Consider the following 6496-nt stretch of genomic DNA (forward strand, 5'->3'; position numbering starts at 1 on the left):
GAATACTTCATAATAAATAGTACACAAATCTACACTTCTTTATTATAACAAGTTCTTTTTTCCTTTTGATCAACATTTTTCTTCGCAAATGTTATCCTTCCACGTAAGATCCATCCATTTTTATGTAATTCTTTTTTCTTTTGCCATCTCTATATCATGCCGTTTTCATAACATTTATCCAGCGTTTCTTTACGTCTTTGGTTCATAACTAGTGCATCTAATTATTAAACAATCTTCTTGTATAGTTACAGCTGTCTAGATTAGCCAACCCTTGCTAAGCTTATTGTTGAACTACCGCAGTCCCTCCCTAACAATTTCAACAAACACAGTCTTACTATTTTTGTTGTTTTTGATTTGATTGTCTTTTTAGTTTAAAGTTGAAAAGCTTGATTTGGTAGGTGTGGAAAAAAGCATGCCTTGGAGTGCACAACTGAGCCACTGACCTCTAAATCTGTAAGTTTGAATATATATATATATATTATATATAACTTCTCACGAAGAACCATTGCCATGCTCTCATGCTTTATTTCTCTAGAATTGTTGAGGAGAATGGAATCTGGTTTGAGATTGTTCATATGAATAAATTCAAACAGAGAATCTTTCATCCGAATGATCTCGGACCAGGCTTCATTCTCGCCAGCTCTTCAATTAACTTAGCATGCTCTCATTCACCTAGTTCATAACAAGTAAGTTTACATCTCTCTCCCTCCATTTTTAACTTTCTCTGGAGAATGTGTTCCATCACTCGGACTGAAATATGTATAAGCCGAAGAAGGAAACGTCATATTTTGTCTATGGAGTTTATTTCAATTACTATTCTCCTCATTATAATTTTCTACTATTTTTGTGCAATTTTTTAGGTTGAAGTGTCATTTTAGTCCTTTTACTTTGGTTTCAAAATTTTAGTCCTTGTACCTAGAGATGTCCATTTAACCTTATGGTCGAGATTGAGTGGACTCGACCAAATGGGATAAAAAATCTCCCATTGGACAGTGAATGGAGGAGTAGAGAGATTTTTTTCCCTGATGACTAGACGGGGAAAGGATGAGCATTATATTCCTCATCCGGGTCTGTGGGTGGGTGTGCATGTGGGCATGTTAAAATTCACTTTTGCTTATTTATTTAAATTGATAGTATTTCAAAGAGGGATGATATTTGTGGCTGAATTTTTGTTTTTGTTTTTCTAGTATAGCTAAATTTTTGTTAAAATTAGTAAATTTTTGGCAAAGTTAGTCAATTCAAAACTTAAATTATTGGAAAATTTTAAATTTGTTTGATAGAGAATCTGAAAATATAAATTTGAAAATAAGGAATTCGATGATCTAGTTGTATTTCATGTTTTCAGATATTTATTTGGTAACAAATTCAAACTAGATTTTAATTTAAACAATACCTTCAAAATGTATTTGATATTAGTTATAAATTATAAAACTTGTGTATGAAACTACTAAATATTATTTGACAATAAACTATTAATAATTTAGTTATGAATATGTTTTATATTAAAAATTTTCGTATAATTATATTTTGTAACATTATATAATTTATATTACATTACATAATACATATTTTAGTTCTGAAAAATTGAGTTGAGGTTATAATATGATATATTGTATTTCTAAATGTTTTTATGATTATACATTTTAAAATTTAAAACTTAGATATAATGAAAATATAAATGTTTATAGAATTTGCATGGTTTAAATCACATAATCAAAAAATAGTTTTCAAAAATAGAATTTAGATGGTTTGGTAAGAACATATTTGTTATTTGAAAATACAAAATATGACAAACAAACCATAATATTGTTTAAATGGACGAGTTCACAAAGATTTTACCATTATTTTTATTAAAATTAGTGGGTGAGTCGGTGAAAATTGTAGAAATTGCAACATTTTGACAAAAGTTAAGAGTTGAATTTGACGAATTTAAAATATTATGATTAAAAATTGATAAATCACGTGTCATCATAGACAAGTCTAAATTGTCTTCTTTTTCTTTTCCAATTAAAATTCACTTCCGTTTATGTTATTCTTGTTTGATTTGAATATTTTTGGTCCATATTCATCTATAATTTAGAAGCATGGTTTAATTTTGGTCTCTTTATGTCCATAAATATAAGAATAAGTATTTATCATCGTCTGAGGTAACATCAAGGTTGCCGATGAAAGATAAAATATTGACGTAGGAAGAAATTTTAATATGGTAGTAATGTTTCTAAGCTTAATTTTAAAAATAAAAATAAAAACAAAATAATTATCAAATAGGGTCTAATGAAGAAATTTGGAGGTAGAAGTAATGTCCATAGACTTAATTTTCAAAAACAAAAACAAAAACAAAATGGCTAATTAATTAAGTTCTATTTGATAATCATTTTGTTTTTTTTTTTTGTTGTTTTTGTTTTTGAAAATTAAGTCTTGAACACTACTTCTACTTCCAAATTTCTTCCTCAGGTCCCATTTGTTAATTATTTTATTTTTAAAAATTAAGTCTATGAACATTTTATCTACTGTTTAAGTTAAATTTTGAGAATTAAAAAAAGTTGTTTTCAAAAAGTTGTTTTTGTTTTTAAAATTTCGCTAGAATTCAACCATTCTACTTAAAAAAGATACAAATTATTGAAAGAAATGTTGATGAAATAAGTTTAATTTTCAAAAACAAAAACAAAAAATCAAATGGTTATCAAACGAGGATTTAAAAAATTGTTTTTGTTTTTGGAATTCAGTTAAGAATTAAACCATTGTACTTATAAAAGATGCAAATATGATAAGAAATGGAAAGAAAATATGCATAGTTTTTAAAACCAAAAATAAAAAATGAAATAGTTATCAAATAGGGTGTTAGTTTTTTATAATAATACATAATATATTGTGATTAATTTTAATTAGATCATTCATCAGTATCATTCCTTGATTATAAAATATTTTTCTAATATTTTTTACTCACTTTCATTATTAATATTATTAATATATCATATTTTGCTCTGTTTTTCTTACACCAATTTTTGTATATTGATTATTAAAATATATATTTTTATATTATTTAATTATAATTAATGGATTCATATTAAATTTATAATTAATAATATTGAACTCTACTTAACTAAAATTATATAATTGATTGTAATAAATAAATAAATTAACTATATACTTATTCGATTTATTTTTATGGATAAAAATATACTAAATTATTGTAAACAATGATATAAACTATAACTATTTATTAGTTTTAATTTAAAAATTAATATAGTGTTAGTTATTTTAAGTTAATATACTTGGTATATTTGGTATACTTGTCGTATGTGCACTTGTTTATTTTGATAAATTTTATACATTTGACTAATATACATGATATACACTTGATTGATATACTATAGATAAACTTGTTAACTAGACACTCGTTTATACTGCTAATAAACTTAATATACTTGATAATTGATACACTTGATTAATATGTTGGTGATAAACTTGACGATGATGCACTTTTTTTATACTACTGATGAACTTAATTAACTAATATACTATTTATACATTTGATCATGATGCAATCATTTATACTGGTGACATGACTGATATATTGTTAATAAACTTGATAATAATGTATTTGTTTATTCAGTTGAACCACTTTACTAATATATTGTCGATATATTTGTTATTGATACATTGCTTTATGCTGTTGATATACTTTATAATGGTACACTAATATATATTATTGATACACTTTATATAAAATATATTAAATTTAGATTTAAAAAGAAGGCCAACTTTCTTTTTCTTCGCACACAACAGATCCTCCAACATCTCTTTTTTCCCTCCACATCATTCACTGTTGGCCACCCTTCCGTCTCCCCTGCCGTTTATCTTCGTCAATCGTCGCAGACATGCCGTACGTCCAATCGCCGGTCTTCATCATGTGAATCACCGCCAATAAATCTGTTTCTCTCTCTGTTTTTCCCTCTTTCCTTGTTCCAGCCGAGGAATAAAAGCATGGGTTTCTTAGGGATCTTTTTTTTAAATATTGTACTTCAAAAAACTATTTAGAAAAGTATAGTTTACAAAATATTTATGGAAATATGGTTGTTTTTTTTGTAAGAGAGATCTGAATGAAAAAAAAAAAAGAAAAAAAAAAATTGGCTGCTGCCGTCAGTCCTGCCGATTTTGTGGCAGGTGGTGAGGATAGGTTGTGGCAGGCGCAAACTTGCGACCTACATTTTTTTCTTTCTTTTGTGAGGCGATTTTGATGAACAAAATGGGTTAAATAGCCTTATTTTCTTTCTTTGATTTTTCTTTCTCGTTTATGATAACTATATTTTAATTTAATATCAACTATAAAAAACTTTATTTAATTTTTTGTTTCAAGCAATATATATTATACTCTCAACTTTTATATTTGTATCAAATAAATATATAACGTTTATATTTAATAGATCTCCAAATTTTATAAAGGTTAAAAATCACTTTTTAGTTTATAAACTCTTGTAAAAGTAATAATTTAGTCAATGAATTTTGGTTTGGAATGATTTAGGTCCTAAATTTTACTATATAACAATTTAGTTTCTTGTATATTAAATTTCGTAATAATTTAGTCTCTATTATAGAAATTAGTGTTAAGATTTAATGAGTTTTTTTTTTTTTTTTTTTTTTTTTGCATAAATAAACCGATGAACAAATTAGAGACTCAATATTTTTATATATTAAAATATCTACATAATAAATTAATAAAATTTGACATCTAATTTTGATGAATTTTTCTATGTTAGGGACTACGTTGTTACAAATTTGAAAATACAATGATCAAATTATTACATATTAAGTCAAGGGGTTAAATTGTTATAAAACTAAAAGTATAGGACTCAATCATTATAAACCAAGTACAGCCAACAGAAAAAAAAGAACAACCTTCCCTAGTAGAACCACCAACACTTAAGTTTAGAGAATAAATGGTTACTTTCATGAAAGTTTAGGAACCAAAAGTGTTTTTTAACCTTTTGTAAAATATCTAAAAATTTATACAATTTCACTTTTGTGTTTAATAAGTATTTTTTTAGTGTGTTTAAAATATATGTAATCTTTTTTATGTATACACTTTTGTGTTTATCATTTTGGATTTCACTCTATATTTTTTACATCTATATTTATGGAGCCTAAAGAGTCTATATGTATACCATTTTGGGGACAAGACCGAGCAGGAGCTGAGAACATAATAATATAAGATGGATTTCACTCATTCCCGATTTTAGGGTAAGTAGATGATTGTTCCCGGTGTCTATGAGACTTGAACAAAGGGTCCCTACCTTCTCACTGACCCCGAGAGGGTTTCTCTTTAATAGTTGGACCATAAAAGGTTGTGAGCACTAGTACTGAAGAATACAGAGGTAAATACAATTGAATATGACTCGCATGTAGGTTAAATTAAATTATGATATTTAATTTAGTAATTAATTAATTGGAAGATTAATTAATTATTAATTTGATTTGATTTAATTGAATTAAAACTATAGGTTACGTGAGAGATATTCATCTAAATATGATTTAAATGAAATTATTAATTAAATTAGATGAAAACTTTATGGGTTTCGTTCAAATAACCCAAACCAACCCAAATCAATGAGAAACATTAAGTTATTGCATTGATAATAAAGTTATTGTATTGACAATACATTTTAATTAACATTGTATTTATTTTATAATTCTATAGAAAATAACAATAATAATCTATTTTATTTATGTATGCTATCTAAAAGGGACTATGGAGAACAAACATGAGATTTCCCTTTTAGCATATTTTAGTGATTGATTATTAGGGTACCATTCATTTGATTTTTCCTCTTACCCCTTTTAGTTGACGGTGGATATAGGGAGATCATAGGTAATTTCACATTTAATCTATTAAATAAATTATTTTAAGCAAATACCATATTAAATACTTTGTTTTATCATTGAAAGTAAATAATGATATTTTGGTTAAAATTAAAGTTTGAAAATTTATTGAAATCAAAATAAATAAATAAATTCATAGGTTTCAAAATATTACAATTTTACCATTGATATTTTAGTTTTCTTTCAATTTAGTCTCTAGATTTCAAAATTTATATTTTTAACATTGATTTTCCATTGAATACCCATTTTTTTTGTCTTTAATGTTAATGTATGTTAATAAATTTAATTAAATTTAACGAATTATAATTAATTGAGTTTCACTGTTTTTCATCACTTTTAAAATTGAATTTAAAATTTCACATCTTAATTATTTTAGATTAATTATGATAAAAAATGTAAATCATTTAGTCTAGGGAATAAATCGAAACAAAACTCAAATCTTAAGTGTAAAATTGTAATATTACTAATTTGAGCTTTATGTGTGTAAGTGTTACCAATTTAATTTAGTAATTAGTAATTATTAAATTATATATTAGCTTTTATTTCTAATTGCATCAAACCATAAAGTTTGTTTTATTTACAATATTTGATTAATTTTAGATCTTGCTATAATTTT

The 6496-nt window shown here is 25.2% G+C and overlaps 1 long non-coding RNA gene across 1 annotated transcript; it reads left to right on the forward strand.

The window, feature by feature from the left end:
• Positions 1 to 459: 459 nt before the first annotated feature.
• On the forward strand, positions 460 to 4208 carry LOC120068293. Its single transcript, XR_005479148.1, has 2 exons — positions 460 to 686; positions 3747 to 4208. It is a non-coding gene; the product is annotated as an uncharacterized LOC120068293 (long non-coding RNA).
• The last annotated feature ends 2288 nt before the right edge of the window (positions 4209 to 6496 follow it).

Source organism: Benincasa hispida, chromosome 12 (assembly GCF_009727055.1).
Source record: "Benincasa hispida cultivar B227 chromosome 12, ASM972705v1, whole genome shotgun sequence".
Classification (NCBI taxonomy): domain Eukaryota; kingdom Viridiplantae; phylum Streptophyta; class Magnoliopsida; order Cucurbitales; family Cucurbitaceae; genus Benincasa; species Benincasa hispida.